Consider the following 25,595-nt stretch of genomic DNA (forward strand, 5'->3'; position numbering starts at 1 on the left):
GATTCCTGCCTAAGCCATAGACCCTGAACTATGAGACATCTGACAAGATTAGCTGCATGCTTGTTTCAGGTGTGTGATTTAGACCCTACTGACCAGAGTATTGTTTAACACACTTGGCGTTATGATTCTTTCTGGATTTTAGGGCCTAAAAGCTGTGCAATTTTTTTGCACCCTTTCAGACCCTAAAACCTGGAAAAAAAAATCATGCTGCCAGGGAGATCTGCAGCAGTTCTGCAATCACTCACCTCCCTGGCTCCAGTGCTGCAGTTATGCCTCCATCCTCCAGGTGGCGCTGCAACTCTAAAGTGAAATTGCTGGCTGTTGTCATGACGACAGCCAGCGATCTCACCAGCAGGAAGCAGAGCCCCGGAGGAGAAGAAGAATGCCGGCCGACGTCTGAATCCCCGGGAGGTATGTAGAAACGCTCCCGCTGCGCGCATTGCTCTGCATACAGCCTCCGGAGGCTATCCCGAGCAGAGGTCGGGATTACTGCTTTTAGCTACGGTTTTCCACCCCGACCCTATCTCAGGATAACCGCCAAGGAGGTTAAAAGGAAATAAATATGGCAGCCACCACTCTCATATGAATGAAAGCAATGAAACATTTGCAGCAACGATTATAACATAATAAAAGCCTGACAACCTATTAAATATCAGTAGATAGATACTGAGCTAGAAATGTAATGCATTTTAACTAATGAGGTACACTGTACAAGAGAGAAGTTGTTAAAACTGGCCACAGATATTCCAGCAGGGTAATGGTTAAAGGGAACCAGAGATGAACGTTTCACACAAAATAAACATATCAGTTGATAGCTTGTAAAGAATAAATGCTCTACCTGATAATTTTGCCGCTCTGGTGTGCCTTTTTTAGTGTTTTTTATCCATTATTGCTCCAGGAAAAATCAAATATGGCCGCCGGCTCATATCCCTTCTCCTTCTGGGTTATCAGTTGTTCTGGATGTGCTGTCTAGGCTATATGAGACTATGCTGCTACCTAGGCTAAATGCAGCCTTTCATCTATGTGCTTTCATTTTGGTATGATGTACAGCTGCCTGTAGGAAGTCTCTCTCATAGAAATGAAACTGCCGTTATTATCAGTATCTAGTGCACACAGAGCACACAGGGATCATATTACAGCCACAGAGCTTCTCTCTCAGGAGCAGCAGCCTCTCCCATATCATCACAGCTCTCAGTATGCAAAGCAGGAAATCTAAGCCAGGAGAGGGGAAGGCTTGGGCTTGAAAAGACTACACAGAAGAGTGACTCAGCTATAATGATTCCAGGTCAAACCTCGACTGAATAGTCGGTGGATTCTTATCACAGTTGCTAATAGACTAATTAAGCAGATAACAATGAAACTAAAAGCAGGGTAGGTGTTTACTGTCATGTTCCCACTGATAAATGTAATAAAATACATGAGGGTGCTTCATCTCTGGTTCTCTTTAAAGTGCAGAGAGTGTCATAAATAAAAGTAAGTAAACAGAACATTGAGATAAGGCTGAGGAATGTGTGAATGACATGACTGCATCTGCTTAGCCACTGATAAGGAATCATACAAAGATTTGTAGACAGTCTCTATTCAGTGTGCAGCAGGCTCTTGTGTACAGTGCCCTGCCTCCAACCTCTCTACCCTTCCCCAACTGCTACCGTAGCGATGCTGGAGAAGTCTGCAGAGCTAGTTTTGCTCCATCAGAGGTGGACTGAGTGAGTGTTCTGCACACCATATGTATGTGTGAAAACATGCACATTCACAAAAGGTAATGTAATCGATAGAGAACATGCTCCCAGTGCTTCACTGCTGTCTGTTTTTATCTGCATGAGGAAAACAAATTTGAGTGTGCACTGGTCAATTGAACAACATTGGTTCTCAGTTTACCTGTGCAGAGAGCGGGGGGGGGGGGGGGGGGGGGACCCAGAGTTTTCTAGCTACTCCCCTGATAAAGACTTTTAAATGTGCATGTGCACAGTACTCCCGATTGCAGAGGCACCTGGACAGGACCGTACATGCACAGTAAGTAAAAATACATATATTTTGTTCCTATACAGGTGTGCAGTGTGCCCCTCCGCGTTTTGTTGCATGCTCCAAAAATGAAACAAGACTACTCCTTGCTTTAGGGCCTATTCACACTGGGGCGATTTGCGTTAACCACTGATCTCTGAACCACCCCGCAATCGCTACCGCCTTAAAAAAAGCTAGTGTAATTAAACGCATCGTTGGCAATTTGCGATAAAATCAAATGTGGTGCATGCAGCTCTTTTAGAGCAATAGCGATTGAAATGTTTAAATAAAGCGATTTGAATCGTTTAAAAAACATGAAAATGTCCAATAAAAATATCCGTTAATCGTGAAGAAATCCTCGTCACAAAATGTTAGCGATTTTGCTAGCGTTTTGCAGTCCCCAGTGTGAATGGTCCCTTAGGCTATGTTCACATTATAAATCGCCAGCGCTATTGCAAGCGCTGGGCGATTGTTTTTAATTGCGTGCACTTTTTAAGCGCTTTTGCATATCGATTCATAAATACAATGGGCTTGATTCATTAAGACAAATAGCACACCTTATCAAAGTTAACATGCCTTATTAGAGTAGCATAGCGAGCGTTAGGAACCCACAGGGGCTCAGGGCAGGACGAGTGGAGCTCTTGTCATTGCCAGTTAGCAGGCATAAGTTCGCTATGCTACTCTGATAAGGCATGTTATCTCTGATAAGGCATGCTATTTGTCTTAAGGTGGCCACACACCATACAATTTTTTAAATATCTGTTCAATGTAAGAATTGCAATAAATTTTTCCGACTGATTGTTACATTTCAAAAATCTGACCAATGTACCACACACGTATGTTCAATTTTTTTCCAATTATGATTAAAATTATTGGAATCTCTGACAAAATTGCTAGGGTGTTTATATTAATAAATTGACAATCTAACACACACCATACAATCTTCAGAAAGGTTGAAGAAAAATATCTGGCATTGCGGATCGATAAAAAAACGAAGAAAACGGGAAATCCGATCGGATTTTTCAGTCGAATGAAAAAAAGCTTTTGATTTTTTCGAGAGATCCGATCGTTTTTATCGAATTGCCGTAAAATCGGCCACCTTTAGTGAATCAAGCCCAATGTATTTATTCATAGAAGTGCTTGGGAAATTGCAATACGAAGCGCTTTGCGATTACCCTATACCTTCCATTGACCCAAATTAATGTGATGCAGAGGAGGGGATTTGGTCCCAAAACAGGGCGTGTCCCTCCAGATACAGCTGGAAGCTATGTCCTCAGAGGGCCACGTATATAATATTATACGCCTAGGAATGAAGAACATTATTTGAGAAATGCACTTATGATTGAAATAATGTTTAGGATGATTCCTGCCATCGCCGTGGTCCTGCAGCCCGCCGTGACAGCACTCGAGGGTGACAGGGGACCCCGGGCTGCCAGCTGAGCACCCTCACTACTGACCGAACAAGTGATTAAAACAGAAGCAGAATAACCTCCCAGAGTAAAGGTTCAAATGTGGCATTTAGTGCTGAGTTTGCTGCGTGCAACTGGCCAGTAAATGAGACATGGACGCTACGGACACAAGGCCTGACCCCCTCCAGCTAAGGGTTGCCTAGCAACCGAATAACCCGAGATTTCCCACTGGCCTCTCTGCTCTGGGGCCTGCACGTTCTGTAGCCTGCAGACTTCTTCAATCAATTCTCCCTCTTCAATACATGATTAGATATTTGTGGGACTTTATTTTTTTTAAACCATCTCTTGGCAAAATGTTTTCCACGTTTTTTTTTTTGCAGTCATACACATGGAATTATCTAGGCTAATATCCATTATGAAGGAAGATGGTTACCAAGTACCCCCCCCCCCCTCTTCCCCACTGTTGTGGAAAACACCCTAACAGATTCCCATCCAACGCATCTTGCCAAACATACGGCATATCTAGATTGGTTAAAAGGAACCTAAACTGAAAAGGATATGGATTTTCCCTTTTAAAATAATACCAGTTGCCTGACTCTCCTGCTGATCCTATATCTCTAATACTTTTAGCCACAGCCCCTCAACAAGCATGCAGATCAGGCGCTCTGACTGGATTCAGACTATGGCCCAGTGCACACCGAGCGGTTTTTGGAGCGATCCGCCGGCCGCATCCGCCTCTAAAAACGCTTGTCTAATGTATCGCAATGGGATGGTGCACACCGGCGGTTTGCGGTTTTTGCCAAGCCGCAAACGCGCCTCCTGCTGCGCGTTTGCGGTTTTCGGAAGCGTTTCGTCCTCAATGTAAAGTATAGGAAAAAGGCAAACCACTCTGAAAAACGCTAGTTCAGAGCGGTTTGCCAGGCATTTTTGTTACAGTAGCTGTTCAGTAACAGCTTTTACTGTAACAATATATGAAATCTGCTACACAAAAACGCACCCAAAACCGCTAGGTATGTTTAGAAAACCTCTCTAAACATACCTAGAATCGCTCTGAAATCAGCTCCCAAAACCGCTAGCGTATTGCGGATCTGCTAGCGGTTTTGGTGTGCACTGGGCCTACATTAGCTGCAAGCTTGTTTCAGATGTGTAATTCAGCCACTACTGCAGCCAAATAGATCAGCAGGACTGCCAAGCAAATGGTATTGTTTAAAAGGAAATATCCATGTCCCTCTCAGTTAAGGTTCCCTTTAACCCTTTGAGGACCACCTGCATTAGATTCTACGCCGCACTTGTGGCTGTTCTAGCCTGATGCGGCGTCGGATCTACTCCACCCGCCGTTACCGCTCCCCGACGCGATCGTGCGCACCGGAGAGGGAAGATTAAGCTGTCATATGACAGCTGACATCTCCCCTCAGTAATCAGCAGCCATCGCATATGGCTGCTGATCATGTGATCACTATGATCGCCGGTTGATCATAGTGATCACTTACAGAACTGCAGCGGTGGGGGGGGAGAAGAGGTTCCACTCACCTCCCTGCTGTTCCCCCGACGATCGGCGCTCCCCACCGCTCTGGCCGCATCTCTGCTCGCTGTGACGTAAGTACCGGGCTGTGGCTTGTTGACGTCATCCTGTATTCTACGCTAGGCGGTCCAGTAATTCAGCCAGTCAGTGCAGGCGCAGTCCAGCCTCCACACGCTCCTCGGTTGCACTTCCAGCGATGGGAGCGCAATAGGAGTCGGACACGCACCTGTTCAGTTCCCCCCCGACTGGCTGAATTACAGGGAGGAGGATCCAGGGGGCCTGGGAGGATGGCGAGGGGCCGCTGAGCCTGAAAGGGGCTGGAGGAAGCCCCAGGTATGTATATATATTTTTTTCTATATCTCAGGTTTCCTTTAACAACCTGTGTTTACAAATTAGCTGCTCTGCCGAGATTCCTTAGATGACACAGTTAAGAGATAAAATTAAAGTTGTGAATAGTCACAGATGCGGGGAAATTAGACAAGCTAAACCAGGCATGGGCAAACTTGGCCCTCCAGCTGTCAAGGAACTACAAGTCCCACAATGCATTGCAGGAGTCTGACAGCCACAGTCATGACTCATAAAGGCAATGCATTGTGGGACTTGTAGTTCCGTAACAGCTGGAGGGCTGAGTTTGCCCATGCCTGATCTAAACTCTCTAAATGCATACACGGGGCATTTCTTTATGTTTTCCTTCTATCCTGTACAAGAGGTCAGGTTCACTTTAAAAGCACTGTATGATTAGATTTGAATGCTTTCCAGATATTCTCATGCGCATTGATTAACTAAAACCTAGTTATTCAGGTAGTTTTCTTTATACAGGTAGTCCCCGGTTAACAAACAAGATAGGGACTCTAGGTTTGTACTTAACCTGAAACAGTTCTTAAGTCAGAACACTGGCATCTCTGTCCCCTGTACCCCCCCTGTGCCTCCTTCTGTCCACTTTGTGCCTCCTTCTGTACCCTTTGTGCCTCCTTCTGTACCCTTTGTGCCTTCTTCTCTTCCCTTTGTGCCTCCTTCTCCTTCTGTCCCCTTTGTGCCTTATTCTGCACCCCTTTGTGCCTCCTTCTGTCCCCTTTGTGCCTTCTTCTGTCCCCTTTGTGCCTCCTTCTGTCCCCTTGGTGCCTTCTTCTGTCTTAGCGATAATTGTAATGTGCTAATTTTGCTTATGCAAAAATCCACACAAAATTTTGCAATTACTGTCATACATAATTTTAATTTTGAAGTTAAATTGATTTCACGTAATTCACGCAAACTTCCAAAGGTCCCAATTGCTGGATAACAGGTTTGCTTTGAGTTGTGTATGCAGAACTCAGGACTTGGTACTGTATATAGTATAGTGTAACGCATTCAAATATATATCTCTAATATGGCGCCCAAAGCAGAGAAAAGGGTGTCCGATAAACATAAATTTCAACATTAGAACAATAACGTTTTTGAAATATGTTATCGTTTTAGAAACTTGCAACGTTATAGTTTTGTCATATTATTTTGTGCCTATGTACAGATTTTACGTTATCACATTTATTATCGTTTTTACGTGTTTAATGGTGTTTGTGCAGGTGGAGTGGTTAGAGTTAGGCACCACCAGGGGTGGTGGTTAGGGTTAGGTAACACCTGGGGGAGGGGGGTGGTTTGGGTTAGGCACCTTCAGGGGGGGTTAGGGTTAGGTAACATGGGGGGGGGATAGTTAGGGTTAGGCACCACCAAGGGAGGGTTCTGTGTAAGAGTAAGGTTAAGTTAAGCTGTATTCTTGAATAATGTAAGAGATTTTAAAGTTAATATCTTTTTTTGTTTTGATTTCCTGTCTGTTTTAAAATGGTATTTATTGTTAACCAATTTAGTTAACAATGTTTATCATTACTGAGAATTCGTTATCCACCAAGACCAATTTGTTATCTAGCAGTGCCCTTTTTCCTGTAGCCCTTCTGTCATGCATGCGTTTATATATTTGAACGCTCTGAGACACAGGTACAGATTGTTACATTGAGCTGAGAAAATGTTTTTTCTTTCAAGTTTTTAAACATAACATAAATCTGTGTGCTATCTATAAGTCATTTTTAGGAGTAGAAGGATAGATACAATTGCTTATCTCATCACTTTTGTTTTCACTTAAGTTTAACTTTAAGCATATTTTCCGTTCTTAAAACATTCATTTAACATTTATTTATTTATTATATTTATAAAGCGCCAACATATTACGCAGCGCTGGACATTAGTTTAGGTTGCAGACAATATTTAGGGGTGACATACAGCAATATGACAATACAAGAATACAAGAAAACCAGGTCACACAGCACAGTATGAGTACAAGGTAATGCTTAGTCACTGGATGGGAGCATAGAGATTAGGCAAGTTAGGTTCACTCAGATGCATAGCATGGGTGCACAGTAATGGAGGTGCAAGATCAGGTAGGACACAAAAGGAGGAGGACCCTGCCCAAAGGCTTACAATCTAGAGGGAGAGGTAAGGACACGAACGGTAGGGGACCAGAGTTCAGCTGCGGGTTTAGAGCACTTGTGAGGTGTAGTAGGCCAGAGTGAAAAGGTGAGTTTTGAGGGCTTTCTTGAAGATGTTGAAGGAGGGGGCTGCCCTCATGGGTGGAGGTAGGGAGTTCCATAACATGAGAAAATATTCATAATAAAAACGTTTTATTGGTCTATGAATGTTTAAAGGTATGTTTTTACAGCAAATACAAATTGTCACATTTACTGTGTGTAAAGGTTTTATTGATCTGTTATAGATTGAGGTACAGGCGCAATCTCTCTGCCTTGGATTGTGTGTTCCGGATTCGAGGTATCATTCATGGCTTTATTTAGCCTGTAAATCGATATTAAGGAATGGATTCCCATGGAAGGAAAAATGGGGACTTGATCCCTTGGGCAACAGTTATGGGGCATGTCTGTACAGACAAACTAGCCTGCAGGCTAGCGACAGGTTCCGTTGCTATGCTATGGAGAGGGGAGGAGAGCTGATGGCACAGTGCACTATGTAGTGGGTGTAAGGTGTAGAAGAACTATGCCCTCATCCTGCACTTGGCTGACAAACTGCCAGTCAGATGAATCGCTGACGCATTGAACAGCACTGCTGTACACATGTTAGATTCTTCTTGGCATAGGCAGCCATACCTAGTCGCCTAGTAGGCTACCTGATCCGGGGGGCTGGGCGGATCAGGTAGCCGCAAAAAACATTGCTCCCGTGGGCCGCAATGGCCCACTTCATGACCTATAGCTCACGACACTGCACTGAGAGACTGTGTGTCTCTCACAGTGTGCAGGGAGGCGGGGGAGTGGCAGGGGGCGCGGCCAGGGAGAGAGATCTGCCCAGTGGGAGCTCAGTCAGGAAACCCTGCAGGAATGCCCCGGGCAGTCATTTTGAACAGGAAATCTCTCTCCCTGTGTTTACGTTCGAGATAGCGACAAACATCATCGCTAATCTCACGGGGCTATAGCGTGTGGGGGGGGGGGGGGGGGGCAGAGAGCGGCCGTGTTGGGACACAGAGGCATGATATGAGGCAGAGAACATGCCTCTCTGTCCCATCTGCCCCCCCCTCCCCCCAAGAACCACCTTGGGTTTTCTTTAAAGTCAGGGGCGGACCTACCATGAAAGCACCTGAATCACGTGATTCAGGAAGTAAAATCTATTGGGGGGGAGGGCGTTTGAAAAAAACAGTCTGGGGCACCTGGCGCCTCCTCTCAGCTTTCCCGCCATCCTGGCACACACACACTACCCTCCTCATCCATGCATTCCCGAATCTCCGTCCTCAATCTGTGGCACCTGCCGCCCTTCACTATGACATCATAAGCAGGTGAGGTGTTGATATATGCGTCTTATCGAGGCATGCTACGGTAAAACCCCATCACCAGCGAGAGATCACCATGGCCAGTCAGAGGGGAAGCTTCGGCATGCGAGCAATCAGGAGGGGGTTCTGGCACCAGACCAGCCACTAACAGCCGTCTGCTGCTTTTTTTTGCTAACTGGTGCAGATGGTCTCATTGGGCCAATCACTGCACTCGATCAGTAGCAGTGACATCTGATAGGTCACTGCTAGTGATCGAGTTCAGTGATTGGCCCAATGGACTACTTTTTTACTAATAAGGATATCAAATTGATTTGCATCAATATCTATATTAGGACTTTGAATGTTCATTGAAACGGAAGATATGCAGTTTTTGCATTGAGCTGCGTGTATAGTATCCTGTGACCATGGAGATGAATCAGGTGACCGAAGCTGTAGCCAAGACTACGGGTGACGCCTTAGCCACGCCTGCTAAGCGTACCTACGTACGCATAAATCACTCTCCTGCCCGCCACGCCACGCATCCTGACGAAGCTCACAGTGAGTGGGCGCAACGCGTCGGTGGGCGGGGATACACCCGGTGTGCGTTCTGAGCGCTTGAACGGGCCGGACGCGCGGCAAAAGTATTTTGTTCTATACCGCTCCTGCTCCCCGTGGCCATGCTGTATGTCGGGTAGAGCTGTGAGCCAGATGGAGGCAATCACCTCTCACCAAAGCTGGAGACTAGGAGCAGCAGGGTAAGCTCCCCGCAGCACTGGTTACGCTACATTGTTCAGCCAAGAGAGGAGCGGAGAATCAGCATATCCAGGAAGGGATCGCTGATGATCGGAGAGGATATTTCTATCTGCCGGGTGGTAAGACACGGAAGGCAACTGTCAATCATTACTGCGGTCTGTTTAGCTGGAAACTTGAATTTGCTTGTGCTTTGCTGGCCCATCTTGAATCCCCAGGCAGCTATACCTATCTCCGCACTCTGAAGACAAAAGACAATTGGTACCCGGTACCAGGGTGAATGGAGTGAATGTGGGTTGCTGTGTTTGGTGATTGTGAGGAGCGTTCCGCACTAATTTTAAGTGTTTTTAGGGTAGGATTAGTGTATTTGGTTTTTGATTATGACAATAATAAAGGTGTTTATACTTTTGGATTCCCTGAGCAGCAGTATAGTTTTGTTTTTTCTAATGGCCCAATCACGGTGCCACGGTCCTGCCAACGAGACTATCGGCACCAATTACAAAAGGAGCAACGAGTGGCTGTAACAGTCCCTGCTTAAAGTAAATCAGAGATTAACGAAAATAAACAAAATAAATAACAAAAATAAATGAGTTAGATACATATAGAGAGGGAAGACTCTGGACTCTGGATAGCATAGAGCAGCCTTTCTCAACCTCTCTACCCTGGAGGAACCCTGCAAATAACTTTTGGATCTCAAGGAACCCCTACAAATACTCTTTTGATCCCAACGTTACAACCAAAACATGTAAAATTCGACAAATAAATTGGTTGTGTGAAAATATCGATTGTTTTTTGTTTATTTGAAAACATTTTTAGGGAATTGCCATTTTCTCAAGAATTGTTGATCAGGGAGGTTGGAAAATATGTCAATTTGTCCAGAAATTGAATGATGTGCGGTACGTTGTATGAAATGTTTTCAACCAAACAAATTGTATGGTTACATTCAAGATGAAAGTAACTATTTGTAGTAGGAATGAAAAAGACAACAGTAATGAATAAGAATGGGATGATCTTAATAGATGTAATAGATGTAAAGTTGATTGATGAAATGTTTTTGAGAAAAGTTGATAGGAAATAGATTTGAGAACCCAAGGCCAAGCTATAGAAGTCATGTTTAGGCAGAAACACATACAAAGCAAACACTCCAAACTTTCAGGGAAATACAAGCCCATTGCATCTTTAACCCTCCTGGCGGTCTATTAAAATCTGCCAGGGGGCAGCGCAGCAGTCTTTTTTAATTTTTTTTTTAAATCATGTAGCGAGCCCAGGGCTCGCTACATGATAGCCGCTGTGCAGCGGCATCCCCTCGCCCGCTTCGATCGCCTCCGGCGATCTCCTGAAAGTAGCAGGGACCAGCATACAATACAGCTGGTTTACAATCAGTAAAGGCACAGAGTAACACCTTACACTGTACACACTGGAGGTAAATCAGCACACAGTGCAGGCACTAGAGAACAGCGTATACTGTACATACTGTAGGCAGCAGAATTCAGCACACTGCAGCTAGCGTGCCAAAAATATGAGGATCACGTTGTGCGGCGTGCTCATCGCACCGCACCGCAAAATGGGTGGGCCATGGACCAGAATATAGGTGTGGTAACGGGTGGAGACAAATTTACATGAACCTAGCAATGGTGGGACATTAGATTATGACAGTGGTGGCGAACCTTTTGGAGGCCGAGTGCCCAAACTGCAACCCAAAAGTCACTTATCTATCGCAAAGTGGCAACAGCAATTTAAACTAAATACTGTACAAACGTTTTAACTCATACATGAACATTATGGAAAATCCAAGTTGAAAATAAACTGTGGAGATAAACAATTTCATCCATCCTACTCCTGAAAAATGTATTCAATTTTTTAGAACCTCCCAGTTTTATTTTCTGTTTTAAAAAGCTAAAAAAGTAGGTTTAATGCTATTGTCTCATATGATAAGGATTCAGCTTTTCCCATAGTCTCGCAGTTAGCAATCATGTGACCCCCAACAAGACAAATTCAGCAATCATGAGGCCCCCAACAAATCATGAGGCCCCCAACAAGACAAATTCAGCAATCATGAGGCCCCCAACAAATCATGAGGCCCCCAACAAGACAAATTCAGCAATCTCGAGGCCCCCAACAAATCATAAGGCTCCCAACAAGACAAATTCAGCAGTCATGAGGCACATAAATAGACAGCATTTCACATAAATAGGCAGAATGCACCCTTAATATGGTAGCCCCCCAAGTTAGGTAGTGAGTGACAGGGACCCCCAGGTTAGCTAGTGAGTGACAGGCGCCTCCAGTTAGGTAGTGAGTGACAGGGATCCCGATAGTGAGTGATAGGGAGCCCCTTTAGGTAGTGAGTGAGTGACAGGGAGCCCCTTTAGGTAGTGAGTGAGTGACAGGGAGCCCCTTTAGGTAGTGAGTGAGTGCCAGGGAGCCCCTTTAGGTAGTGAGTGAGTGCCAGGGAGCCCCTTTAGGTAGTGAGTGAGTGCCAGGGAGCCCCTTTAGGTAGTGAGTGAGTGAAAGGGAGCCCATTTAGGTAGTGAGTGAGTGACAGGGAGCCCCTTTAGGTAGTGAGTGAGTGACAGGGAGCCCCTTTAGGTAGTGAGTGACAGGGAGCCCCTTTAGGTAGTGAGAGAGTGACAGGGAGCCCTTTTAGGTAGTGAGTGAGTGACAGGGAGCCCCTTTAGGCAGTGAGTGAGTGCCAGGGAGCCCCTTTAGGTAGTGAGTGAGTGCCAGGGAGCCCCTTTAGGCAGAGAGTGAGTGCCAGGGAGCCCCTTTAGGTAGTGAGTGAGTGCCAGGGAGCCCCTTTAGGTATACTGGGTGCACCTACCTATCTAACATTTACTGTGGGCACCTACCTATTTAACCCATACTGGTGGCAACTATATGGGCTACCCTATACTGCAGGCACCTACCTATCTAGCCTATACTGCCGGCACCTACCTAACCTATACTGCAGGCACCTACCTATCTAACCTATACTGGGGGCAACTACCTATCTAACGTATACTGCGGGCACCTACCTATCTAACCTATACTGCGGGAACCTACATATGTAACCTATACTGTGGCACCTACCTATCTAACCTATACTGCGGGCACCTACCTATCTAACCTATACTGCGGGCAAAGACCTATGTAACCTATACTGTGGGCACCTACCTATCTAACCTATACTGCGGGCACCTACCTATCTAACCTATACTGCGGGCATCTACCTATCTAACCTATACTACGGGCACCTACCTATCTGACCTATACTGTGGGCACCTACCTATCTAACCTATACTGTGGGCACCTACCTATCTAACCTATACTGCGGGCACCTACCTATCTAACCTGTACTGTGGGCACCTACCTATCTAACCTATACTGCAGGCACTTACCTATCTAACCTATACTGGGTGCACCTACCTATCTATCCTTTACTGTGGGAACCTACCTATTTAACCCATACTGGTGGCAACTATACGGGCTACCCTATACTGGAGACACCTACCTATCTAACCTATACTGCAGAGACCTACCTATCTAACCTATACTGCAGGAACCTACCTATCTAACCTATACTGCAGGCACCTACCTATCTAACCCATACTGGGGGCAACTACCTATTTAACCTATACTGTGGGCACCTACCTATCTAATCTATACTGCGGGCACTTACCAATCTAACCTATACTGCGGACACCTACCTATCTAATCTATACTGCAGGCACCTACCTATCTAACCTATACTGGGTGCACCTACCTATCTAACATTTACTGTAGGCACCTACCTATTTAACCCATACTGGTGGCAACTATATGGGCTACCCTATACTGCAGGCACCTACCTATCTAGCCTATACTGCAGGCACCTACCTAACCTATACTGCAGGCACCTACCTATCTAACCTATACTGGGGGCAACTACCTATCTAACCTATACTGCGGGCACCTACCTATCTAACATATACTGCGGGCACCTACCTATCTAACCTATACTGCGGGAACCTACATATGTAACCTATACTGTGGGCACCTACCTATCTAACCTATACTGCGGGCACCTACCTATCTAACCTATACTGCGGGCACCTACATATGTAACCTATACTGTGGGCACCTACCTATCTAACCTATACTGCGGGCACCTACCTATCTAACCTATACTGCGGGCACCTACCTATCTAACCTGTACTGCGGGCACCTACCTATCTAACCTATACTGCAGGCACTCACCTATCTAACCTATACTGGGGGCACCTACCTATATAACCTATACTGCGGGCACCTACCTATCTAACCTATACTGCAGGCACTTACCTATCTAACCTATACTGGGTGCACCTACCTATCTATCCTTTACTGTGGGAACCTACCTATTTAACCCATACTGGTGGCAACTATACGGGCTACCCTATACTGGAGGCACCTACCTATCTAACCTATACTGCAGGCACCTACCTATCTAACCCCTACTGGTGGCAACTATACGGGCTACCCTATACTGCAGGCACCTACCTATCTAACCTATACTGGTGGCAACTATAGGGGCTACCCTATACTGGAGGCACCTACGTAGCTAACCTATACTGTGGGCACCTATACCTGGCTCCACGGGGAGTGGAGGCGATTTTTACACCCTCACCCTGGGAGAAATTTAGCCTAGAAACTGCCCTGCGTGTCGTTTATTTCTTCGAATGCTTGTGTCAAACACCAGATGTTGACAGTTGTTTCGGGGCCACGCAGGGTCCCCTTCTTCAGAACAGTGCAGGCAAATGCTCCCCAAGCCTTCCAAGGGCCCCGGGAGGCGATGTCACTTCACTGGGGAAATAATCATATTTCTGAAGATAAAAGTACTGTGGTTTAGGAGAGGCTTCAATCAGCTCTGCTGGGCATGTATAATTTTGCTGAGCAATATCCACTTTAGGTGTACTTTCAGCTAGCTGTTGAAGTACTTATAACAGGAAGAACAAAAGACTGAAGCACCACCGGGATTTGCAGTTTTGGGTCTGATTCATGCAAATTAGAGCAAAGAAAATGGATCTGTGCAGCCCTGAAAATTACATTAAAGCTTAGCATCAGACAGCAATCCAAATACATACAGATAGCTAAATTGCTACTGCATTCGTTGTCTGAAGTGCACCTGCCACTACATTTACCAAAGTAAACAAAGGTCTGCATTATGGACTCTCGGGGCCTGATCTAATTCACTTCTTCTACAAGTTTTCACCTAGGTGATATTTGCATATTCAGCAGTGTTGCATCGTGGGAGACATCAGTATGCTCAATCCGAAGACATAACAACAAAAGTTGTTTAGGTGACACCTTTAATGACTAACTGTACAAGATTCCTTTGCAAGCTTTCGAAATTTTAAGTTTCTTCTTCAGGCATGTTGCAGAGCTGGATCAGAACATTCCTGAACAAGAAACTTAAAGTTTCGAAAGCTTGCAAAGAATCTTGTACAGTTAGTCATTAAATGTATCACCTAAACAACCTTTGTTGTTATGTCTTCGGATTCTCCTCATGACCAACACAGGACCACACGCAACTGGCATCCGTAGGCTCACTCCAACATTTTAATAAGGCAAACTTTAGTTTTGCTTAACATTTTAGTAAGGGGGCTTTTTGGTCCTTTGTAGCCCCCTTACACACTCCTAGGATTTCTGGTTGCCCCCCCCCCCCCCCCCCCAACACAAGACCCTGATGCACACTTGGGGACTGTCTCCAAACCTTTGTATCATTCCATATCAGTGGCTAAGCAGACGCAGTCATTAGAACAACTGTGCAAAGAGCAGACAGCTTTTTTTCTCCGTACCCGTCCCTTTGTTGTCAGGCTCTCTGAACAGGAAAATAAACTTTTTCCCCCCTGGGAAGATTTACAGCATTTGTAGACAGCTCTGCACTCCAGGGGCAGGGCCGGCCCGCTCATGAGGCGGGGTGAAACTTTTGCCTCAGGCGGCAAAATTCCAGGGGCGGCACCCGCCCGTCCGTGGGTGCGGGGAGCCGGCCGCCGAGCTGGAGGGGTAGCTGGCAGGACGGGGGTATTGGGCCTAGCGGCGGGGAGGGGGGTCGGACCCCCCCCTCCCTCGCCTGGGTCCCCCGTGCTCCGCTCCCCTCCAGCCTTAAATACAAGCAGCCGCTATGTGTAAGAGGCACGGGCGGGGAGGACTCACCTCTTCCTCGTTCCAGCGTGCGTTTCACTGACGTCACTTCCTGCAACGCTGCAGGAAGTGACGTCTGTGGAGCGCACGCTGGGAAGAGGTGAGTGTCCTCCCCGCCCGTTCCTCTTACACACAGCGGCTGCTTGTATTTAAGGCTGGAGGGTAGCGCAGTTTGGGGGACCCAGGCGAGGGAGGGGGGGTACGACCCCCTCCCCGCCGCTAGACCCAATACCCCCGTCCTGTCAGCTACCCCTCCAGCTCGGCGGCCCCCCAGAGCGCGCCCCCCACCGGGGGGGGGGGGTGGCGGAAATTTTTTTTTTGCCTCAGGCGGCAAATAGTCTAGGGCCGGCCCTGTCCAGGGGATGTCAGGATGGTCTGAGTGACAGGCAAGCTAGTGCTGCTATTGAATGACATTCAGAATGTACATTATACTAGCAAGCATCTCCCTCAGAACTTGCAGTTCTAGTCAAGTGTCTGATAAGGGCTTCATGTGCTTCATGGACATGGTAAGACCCCCCTGACAGGGCCCCAGAATGCCATGGGCACCATACACCAGTACCCCATTGATGGTCTATCGGCAGCCCTGCTCCCTGCTGATGGTTCCCGACATCAGTGTGTGTAATGACACAAATTTCAGGAGAGTTGTGACTTGTGTGGGCTTAGAAAGATTGATCTCAGAACGATAGTACACTGATATCAGTGGCAGAGCAGCTAATTTGTAAACATAGGATGTTAACCCTATGTCTGCTCCCATGAAAGCAGGAAGTAGACACACTGCAGATTTATTGCACTATTTGTATCAGTTGTAACGAAGAAATGTCTTTCTTTAAAGGTTATTATGCAGTTGCTTATCTTTTAGAGCCGATAGGAAGTTCTGAGTTCAGGTCTGCTTTCAAGTTAACCTCCAGACTTAACATTTTCTCTGCTGCACTGAAAAGGCTTGGTGTTCCTTTACCCACTTAAGTCTATCTGGACGGATATATCCGTCCAGATAGACTGTGCAGCTCCTGCTGCCTGACGTGCGCCGTGTGTGCTCCCGCCGCCTGCCGTTATCCCCCCCCCCGATCAGTGAATGGGAATATAGTTCCCATTCACCGATCTAAGTCCCCCGCAGGAAACCCGACGGCCTCTTTCTAGTTCCTGGAAGCGTGATCACACGCTTCCAGGACTTTTGACTGTAATCTGTACCCATATACATTTTGTATTAAATAATTACATTACATTACATTTAAAATTAGCTGTTTACCTCCCACACCAAAAATTACCCAAATACATTTTTTTAATAAAAAATAAATAAATAAAATTACAAAAAGAAAAAAAAAAAAAAAACCAACAACATAAATAGTTACCTAAGGGTCTGAACTTTTTAAATATACATGTCAAGAGAGTATATTATTATATGTTTTTAAATTATAAGCTGGTAAATAGTGATGGACGCAAATTGAAAAAATGCACCTTTATTTCTAAATAAAATATCAGCGCCATAAATTGTGATAGGGACATAATTTAAACAGTGTAATAACCGGGACAAGTGGGCAAATAAAATACATGGGTTTTAATTGCGGTAGCATGTATAATGGCCAAAATCTGAGAAATAATGAATTTTTTCCATTTCTTTCTTAATCTTCCTGTTAAAACGGATTTAGAAAAAAATAATTCTTAGCAAAATCTACCACCCAAAGAAAGCCTAATTAGTGGTGGAAAAAACAAGATATAGAACAATTAATTGTGATAATTAGTGATAAAGTTATTGGTGAATGAATGGGAGGTGAAATGTGCTCGGATGCATAAGGTGAACAACACTGTAGGCTGAAGTGGTTAACCATTTCACAGCATCAGAACTTTGTTTTTCTTACCCAAGCCTCATTTTTAGCTGCACAGAAGCTAAGCTCCGCCCCATCAAAGAAATCTGCTTGGGCATTTTTCCCCTGATGCTGTGTAAAGCATGATGGGATTCTGATGTTGTTGTTCTCGTTGCCTAGCGCGCGCAGCTGGGAGGGGTGATCAGGAGACAGGACAGTTCACGTTCAAAGCTTTTAGGCGTGATAACTGAGTTATCACCCTTTTGTGAATCGAGCCCTTTGACTATCTGTGTTTTGGGAGGAAACTCTGTCCCACTGCCTCAAAGTTACATTACAGTTTGCTCCGCCCACACCATGTCATGGACATGCCTAGTTTTCCACTATGGTCATGGACACGCCCATTTCCCATCCCAGGTTGAGCATAGAAAAATCTGGTCATTGTAGCTTTAAGTATAAGCACATGAGCACTTTAGCACCTGTTTGAGCTGCAGGGTCCATTCTTCACGCTTCTGGTTTGTATTCATTACCTCTCTTCCTCCACTGACCAGGGCCAGTCATATTATTACTGCTCATCCAACCTCACAATATTTCAGTCATCTCTTCAATTAAAGGAGGCCAATGCTCTATTAACCTTTTGCCATTTTTAACATTATTTATTGCACCGAGAGACAGCGATTGTAAACCGTATGATAGAAAAGCATATATTATCCAGTTCTGGGCCATCTCTGAAGGTGTAAGTGTTCATTTTTCCTTCTGAAAAAAAGCAGAACGTTTCATCAAATCCATGACCTTTGAGGGACCTTGTGATGCGTTTGTTGCAGGCGGAGCTCCGCTACCACCAGCAGGCAGCATGAACGTGAATGCACAATTAGGGCTGGAGGCGCACATGACTCTGTGGTCAATTCTCACCTGTGTAATTGGTAAAACAAACAGAAAGTGGACCTGAACTCTTGCACAGGACAGAAGGAAAACCTAGAGAAATGCACCCTGTATGTATTGAGAGAGTTTAGCCTGGCTTGCTGAGCACACAGTACAACAGTCCATGGAAAAGAGGCCTAAAGGTGGCCACTAATGATCCAACCTTTTTCATCCAATCTTACCATTTCTATGTAATATAAGGGAACTGCTGAAATGATCCATTTAGGCTACTTGCACACCAAGACGTTGCGTTAGGTGCCACGTTAAGGTCGCATAACGTGCACCTAACACAACGTATGGTGCTGCAAGATAGGACGGTAGAGTGAGCCGCGTTAGGCGGCTCTATCCCTATAAGGTCTCCCAGAGTGGCGCTGATTGGCCGGCGGGACCACGTGATGCGGAGCGAGACACTCCGCATCACGTGGTCCCGCCGGCCAATCAGCGCCCGCCAGTGCAGTGAATATTAAGTAGCCATGTGCGCGGCTACTGTAGCTGGCTCTCCCCGCCTCCTCTCTGCCCCCCACTGCGCATGTGCAAACAGTCTAACGCGGCTATAGCCGCTCCAACGCCGTAGCATGCTGCACTTTGCGGAGAACATGCAGCGTTACATGTAACGCAACGTGGGCTGTGTGAACAGCCCACTTGTGTTACATTGCTGTGCGTTGGGGGAGCGTTACAGGCGCACTAACGTGGGCCTGTAACGTCCCTGTGTGTAAGCAGCCTTAATGTATTCTCTCAATTCACCCTTCTACTACATAGATTTGGTAAAATTAGATGAAAAAGATTGGATCATTAGTGGCCACCATTAGGCCTCTTTTCCATGGACTGTTGTACTGTGTGCTCAGCAAGCAGTTACCAGGCAGCAGTGAGCAGTTAACAGGCAGCAACAAGCAGTTTCCAGGCAGCAGTGAGCAGTTGTGAGAGTTTGAGAGGCATTTCACTGCGTATCAACAGTCCATGGAAAAGAGGCCTAATTCCCCCTCCTCTCTGACTAATCACAAGTGTAATTTGATCTCAGCTGAGTCAGCTGTCTGACTTGGCAGAGCAGCTAATTTGTAAACACAGGATGTTAACCCTATGTCTGCTTCCAGGAAAGCAAGAAGTAGATACACTGCAGATTTATTGCAGGATTTGTATCAGCTGTAACAAAAGAATGTTTTGGTTATTATGCTGTTGCGTATATTTTGTGTATCTTTTAGAGCACGTTATGAGTTCAGGTCTGCTTTAAATATTAAAATTAACAGTATGCAGCCAACAATAAGTTTCCAAAAGTGTAAACAAATAAAAGGATGCTTGTTTGCCACCTATGGCAGGCTAAGGCCTAGGACCTACTAGTGCGATTTCAGTAGCGTTTTAGGCACTAGTCGACTTTAGTCATACCTCCCAACCTTTTGAGATTAGAAAAAGGGGCACTTAAGCCACGCCCCTGCCACAGCCAGATAACTAGAGATTAAGGTGCTGGGGGGGGGGGCTCTGGGGCACCTTAGTCTACTAGCAATCAGTGTGTGACAGCTGGGGTGGGAGGGATGGAGGGGCGCACTTTGGTGTCTCAGCCTTGGGTGCTGGAGGACCTCGTCCCAGCTCTGGTAACCATGTGCATTTCTAATAGCATTGCGGTAACACACAAGCCACTAATGGGTTAATGGCTGATGCTCCCCCCTGCGCCAGTGACAATAATAAAACAAAACACTTTGCTGTACTTTAGCGCATCAGGCCCAGCGAATCATCAGATACATAGAAGGCCCAGTGCACACCAAAAGCCTCCAGCAGATCCGCAAAACGTTAGAGGTTTCTGAAGCAGATTTTCTGAGCGATTCTAGGCATGTTTAGAGAAATTTTCTAAACATGCGTAGCGTTTTTGTGTAGCAGATGTCATATTTTGTTACAGTAAAGCTGTTACTGAACAGCTTCTGTAACAAAAACGCCTGGAAAACCGCTCTGATCCAGTGTTTTTCAGAGCAGTTTTCCACGTTCCTATACGTTAACATTGAGGCAGAAACGCCTCAGAAATCCAAAAAATGCTGCAGGAAAGGAGTTTGCGTTTGTGGAAAAAACGAATCGCTCTGGTGTTCACAAGCCCACTGAAATACATTAGCCAAGCGTTTTTCTATCCCCAGTCGTTTTTAAAAACGCTACAGAACCGCTCTGGTATGCACCAGCCCAAAGTCTGTCTGCACAAAGCAGAAGGTAAAAGTTATGGAAACAGTAAATTCGGGCGCCTGAGGCTAGTGGACAAATCGGGCGCCGCCATTCACTCCTATAATAAATATCGTTTAATGGGCGCCCGATAGGAAAAAAGGGCGCCAGAGAAAAATAACGTTTTAAAAGCGGCGCCCGGACACTTAATGTTTTATTACTGTTTCTCATGATTACACATTATTTAATGATTTATACATTTTTAAATTTTATTTTTAAACGAAAAACAGTACAATATTTTTTTTCAAACATTACTTTTAAACGAAAAACAGTACATTTTTTTTTAACATTATTTTTAAACGAAAAAACCAACAGGGGGGTCTTAGGTTTAGGCACCAACAGGGGGGTCTTAGGTTTAGGCACCAACAGGGGGTCTTAGGTTTAGGCACCAAAAGGGGGGTCTTAGGTTTAGGCACCATCAGGGGGGTCTTAGGTTTAGGCACCAACAGGGGGGTCTTAGGTTTAGGCACCAACAGGGGGGTCTTAGGTTTAGGCACCAACAGGGGGGTCTTAGGTTTAGGCACTAACAGGGGGGTCTTAGGTTTAGGCACCAACAGGGGGGTCTTAGGTTTAGGCACTAACAGGGGGGTCTAGGGGTTAGGGGTAGGTACAGGGAGGGTTACTTAGGCACCAACAGGGGGGGTCTTAGGTTTAGGCATCAACAGGGGGGTCTAGGGGTTAGGGGTAGGTACAGGGAGGGTTACTTAGTAATTTTTTTTTTTAACGTTATTATACGTTTCACTATTTAAACGAAAGATTAACGTTTTTACAATTGCCGATTTAATGCACATTATTTAATGATTTATAACTTTAAAAAACATTAATTTTAAACGAAAAACAGTACAATATTTTTTTAAACGTTATCCATGCTTATCGTTAAAAACCCGGCGCCCTTTTTTCCCAGCGCCCCTTTTTAACGTACGCAAAAGTTATGCCCTGTGCTGTCTTTATAATTAATGATTTGAATGTTTCCATTCTGCATTCTGTCCCAGAATGGGAGGCACTGATGTTCTCTTTGAAAAGGAACGTGTGTGGAATGGGGAGGGGGGGGGGGGGGGTCACCTGATGAGCTTGAAGTTTACCTTGTATGTAGCCCATAAAAATCTTATGGATTCTGATCTTTAGTCCTGTCAGGTAATCTCTGCGGAATGTTCATTTACTGAGAGTTCCAAAGCTAGTACAAATAATACCTGGTCTTCTAGAATGGTCTGGGAGGAGAATTCCGTACTGTCATTAAGGGCTGGGACCCACTTGGTAGCATTTTGGGATCGTCGGCAATTCCCAAAAACACTTTGCCAAGGAAAGTGAGTGGTAGGGAACCCACTAGTGGGATTAGGATTAGGGTTAATCGCAATTCACAAGACATGCAGCATTATGAGCGCCCAATGCTGTATATAGTAGTGGTGCAGTTGTCTATTGAAAATCTGTCCAGATGTCCGTCTTCTGTCTGTAGCCCCACCTCTAGCAGATGAGGTCACAGGCGATTCTCTGATTGGTCCTAGAGAAGCACCTATGACCTCTTCTTTTAGGGGGCGGGGCTACTGACGGAACCCAGACAATCCAGACACCTGGTAAGTATAATTAAGTTTATTTAACACAAAAACCGTGCAAATCACTAGTCGGACGCGCTGTACTGTTTACTGTACAGGGATTCTAAGTGCGGGTTCCAGGCCTAACAGTGAATTTTACTGTACTATTTACTGAATTTTACTGCAATAGTGGTATATTTACCTCCGCTGTTAAAAGAGAACTGTAACGAGATAGATGGAGGCTGCCATATTTGTTTCCTTCTAAGCAATACCAGCTGCCTGTTAGCAGGAGGAGCGTAGCAATAGGGGGTGCAGATGTTGCGACCGCATCGGGGCCCTTGGGCCAGAGGGGCCCCGAAGGGCCCTCCCTCAACTGCAGTATTAGCTCTTTATTGGTCCTGTGCTCATAATAATCACTTCTATAGATACATTGAATAGTGGTAAACATTAACAAACTGCTCCCCATCCCCTTCTTGCACCTCTGACTCTGTAGTTGCCATTGGCAGGTTTTGGTGCGCCGCATCAGTTGTTATGTATAGAGGTGCTTGGGGGGCCCCATTGTAAAACTTCCATCGGGGCCCACAACTCCTTAGCCCCCTTGCCGTTCCAATTATGTCGGCAAGGGTAGGGATGGTCGGAAATGCCAATTTCAGATTCCGCGGTAATTCCGCATACCGCCATTGCCAAATACAAATTCAGCTTTCCGCTACCAATTTCCGCATTCCAATGCCCGACTTTAACATCGATTTTCTCAAAAACTATAAGGTCTTTTTAAAAACTTTTTTTGCATTTTGTTCAGAAGATTCTGTTTATTAAACGCTGAAAATTTGGTGTTTCTAGGACTTATGTGGGCTTTGCTATTACCTGTTAAAGTCTGCGGATTTTTACTGTATTGTAAATACAGAAAATAGGCAGAAGCAGATATTCTGCATTTTACATTACAGTAAAAATCCGCCGACTTTAGCGGTTAATAGCAAAACTTTTTTCAAAAAGACCTTATAGTTTTTGAGAAAATCGATGTTAAAGTCGGGTGGAATTTCCGCGATTTCCGGCGGAAATCCGCCTAATGCACTTGCATTCCCGATTTCCACATTCCGATGCGGAAATGCAATTTCCGATCGGAATTTCGGAAATTGCATTTCCGCGGAATCTGAATGAGCATCCCTAGGCAAGGGGGTGGCGCAGCACTTTTTTTTTTTAATTCATGTAGCTAGCTTAGCGCTAGAGTTGGGCCAAACCTCCGATTTTAGGTTCGCGAACTTCCGCGGAAGGTTCGGTTCGCGTTAAAGTTCGCGAACCGCAATAGACTTCAATGGGGATGCGAACTTTGAAAAAAAAAATAATTATGCTGGCCACAAAAGTGATGGAAAAGATGTTTCAAGGGGTCTAACACCTGGAGGGGGGCATGGCGGAGTGGGATACACGCCAAAAGTCCCGGGGAAAAATCTGGATTTGACGCAAAGCAGCGTTTTAAGGGCAGAAATCACATTGAATGCTAAATGACAGGCCTAAAGTGCTTTCAAACATCTTGCATGTGTATACATCAATCAGGTAGTGTAATTAAGGTACTGCTTCACACTGACACACCAAACTCACCGTGTAACGCACCGCAAACAGCTGTTTGTGTAGTGACGGCCGTGCTGGACTGGTGCGCACCATGGCGAGAGTGCAGGTTTTGGTGGCTTTACAGCCCATATGGTCGCCTGGCTGATGTAGCTGAATGACAGAACAGTGACTGTCCAGCTGATCAAATTTGGTCTGACCACAATGAGGCAACGACCTTATTATCGTGGGTGTGCCCTGCGAGACACTCATCTAGGCGCCGGTCATTGCTTCATTGTGATACGCAAGCCCCTTCACCACGGCAAGGTAATGATCACGAAGGGGAATGGGCGCATGTACATGCCTTTTCTTTTGTTGTTGCAGCTGCCCGCAGTGCAGCCAGAAAAATTAGGCAGTCATGTTCACGCACCAGAAAAATTATTACAGCGGCCGCTGCTAGCAGCGGCCTAAAAAATTCAGCAATCCGCCTGGAGTCCCGGACCCTGTTGGTGGTGGCGGAGAAGGTAGTCAAGCGGCATGCAGGCAGACATGCTGTGTGGAGGGACTGGGAGCGACTTAGTCTTCTTGGGGCAGGCCAGACAGCCAGTCACACGGCGTGCAGGCAGAGATGCTGTGAGTGCGGGGACTGACTTAGTCTTGGGGCGGGCAGCAGCCCTCCGGGATCCATGCCTCATTCATTTTGATAAAGGTGAGGTACTTAACACTTTTGTGACTTAGGCGACTTCTCTTCTCTGTGACAATGCCTCCAGCTGCGCTGAAGGTCCTTTCTGACAGGACGCTTGCGGCAGGGCAGGAGAGAAGTTGGATGGCAAATTGGGACAGCTCTGGCCACAGGTCAAGCCTGCGCACCCAGTAGTTCAAGGGTTCCTCATCGCTGTTCACAGCAGTGTCTACATCCACACTTAAGGCCAGGTAGTCGGCTACCTGCCGTTCCAGGCGTTGGTGGAGGGTGGATCCGGAAGGGCTACGGCGAGGCGTTGGACTAAAGAACGTCCGCATGTCCGACATCACCATGAGATCGCTGGAGCGTCCTGTCTTTGACTGCGTGGACACGGGAGGAGGATTAGTGGCAGTGGTACCTTGCTGGCGTTGTGCCGTCACATCACCCTTAAAGGCATTGTAAAGCATAGTTGACAGCTGGTTCTGCATGTGCTGCATCCTTTCCACCTTCCGGTGAGTTGGTAACAGGTCCGCCACTTTGTGCCTGTACCGAGGGTCTAGTAGTGTGGCCACCCAGTACAGCTCATTCCCCTTGAGGTTTTTTATACGGGGGTCCCTCAACAGGCAGGACAGCATAAAAGACGACATCTGCACAAAGTCGGATCCAGTACCCTCCATCTCCTCTTGCTCTTCCTCAGTGACGTCAGGTAAGTCAACCTCCTCCCCCCAGCCGCGAACAATACCACGGGAAGGTTGAGCAGCACAAGCCCCTTGCGATGCCTGCTGAGGTTGTTCTCCTGCCGCTGTCCCCTCCTCCTCCTCCTCCTCCCCCAAAGAAACACCTTGCTCATCATCCTCTGAGTCTGACTCGTCTTCTGCACACGACTTCTCTTCTTCCTCCTCCTCCCCCCTCTGTGCTGCCGCAGGTGTTGAGGAAACAGCTGGGTCTGATGAAAATTGGTCCCATGCCTGTTCCTGCCGTAACGGTTCCTGGTCACGCTCATTCACAGCTTCATCCGCCACTCTACGCACAGCACGCTCCAAGAAGTAAGCGTAGGGAATTAAGTCGCTGATGGTGCCCTCACTGCGGCTCACCAGGTTGGTCACCTCCTCAAACGGCCGCATGAGCCTGCATGCATTTTCCATCAGTGTCCAGTTGTCGGGCCAGAACATCCCCATCTTCCCAGACTGTTTCATTCTACTGTAGTTGTAGAGGTAGTGGGTCACGGCTTTCTTCTGTTCTACCAGGCGGGAGAACATGAGCAGGGTCGAGTTCCAGCGAGTCGGGCTATCGCAAATGAGGCGTCTCACCGGCATGTTGTTTTTGCG

The 25,595-nt window shown here is 46.2% G+C and overlaps 1 long non-coding RNA gene across 1 annotated transcript in view; it reads left to right on the plus strand.

Moving 5' to 3' along the window:
- Nucleotides 1-341: 341 nt before the first annotated feature.
- LOC137560377 (uncharacterized) overlaps nt 342-25,595 on the plus strand; it is a 71,337-nt gene continuing 46,083 nt past the window's right edge. Inside the window, exon 1 of the long non-coding RNA XR_011029823.1 lies at nt 342-411. This is a non-coding gene — a long non-coding RNA (uncharacterized lncRNA). The remainder of the gene's footprint in view (nt 412-25,595) is intronic.

Source organism: Hyperolius riggenbachi, chromosome 1 (assembly GCF_040937935.1).
Source record: "Hyperolius riggenbachi isolate aHypRig1 chromosome 1, aHypRig1.pri, whole genome shotgun sequence".
Taxonomy (NCBI): domain Eukaryota; kingdom Metazoa; phylum Chordata; class Amphibia; order Anura; family Hyperoliidae; genus Hyperolius; species Hyperolius riggenbachi.